Genomic DNA, 698 nt, shown 5'->3' on the forward strand with positions numbered 1-698 from the left:
TGTTGACAAAGTTCACATCCTCATGGGTCTCAGGATAGTTATTCTTTGAATGCCCAGTGCTTCCACACACTTCACATGTCATGCAAGAATCATGAATGTGCATGACTTCTTGCTTCTCATTGGCTCGATCTTCAAGCTTCTTCATCAGTAGATCCATCTTGGCAGACAGCATGTCTACTTCCTTGAGTTGATGCATACCTCCACCTCTCTTGCAGGTCTGAAGACGTTCTTCATTCTAACCTTGGTTGGAGGCCATCTTCTCCACGAGAGCTATTGCAGCTGGGAGTGTGAGTGACAAAAATGCACCTCTAGCAGCAACATCCATAGTCTCATGGGTACCATTGGTCAACCCGTGATAGAAAGTCTACATAAGTAGCCAATTCTCCATCCCATGATGAGGACATTCTGCAATATAATCTTGAAAGTGTTCCCATGCCTCAGGGATAGATTCATCATGTTGTTGCTGAAAGCTTGAGATTCTCCCACGCAGAGCATTGGTCTTGCCTATGGGAAAGAACTTTGCTAGAAAGGCAGTGGAGCAGTTATCCCATGTCGTGTTTCTATCTTTATTGGTATAGAACCATTGCTTTGCCTTTCCCAAGAGTGGGAATGGGAAAAGGCGAAGTAGTATGGCATCCTGGCTTACTCCTTTGATGGTGAAGGCACTGTAGACCTCTAGGAAGTGTTGGAGATGTGCA

At 45.1% G+C, this 698-nt stretch overlaps 1 non-coding gene across 1 annotated transcript; it reads left to right on the top strand.

Annotated features, from left to right (window-relative positions):
* Positions 1-386: 386 nt before the first annotated feature.
* Positions 387-495, top strand: LOC136490321 (small nucleolar RNA R71). Its single transcript, XR_010767610.1, has one exon. It is a non-coding gene; the product is annotated as a small nucleolar RNA R71 (small nucleolar RNA).
* Positions 496-698: the final 203 nt, after the last annotated feature.

The sequence above is a fragment of the Miscanthus floridulus genome, chromosome 10 (assembly GCF_019320115.1).
Source record: "Miscanthus floridulus cultivar M001 chromosome 10, ASM1932011v1, whole genome shotgun sequence".
NCBI classification, from domain to species: domain Eukaryota; kingdom Viridiplantae; phylum Streptophyta; class Magnoliopsida; order Poales; family Poaceae; genus Miscanthus; species Miscanthus floridulus.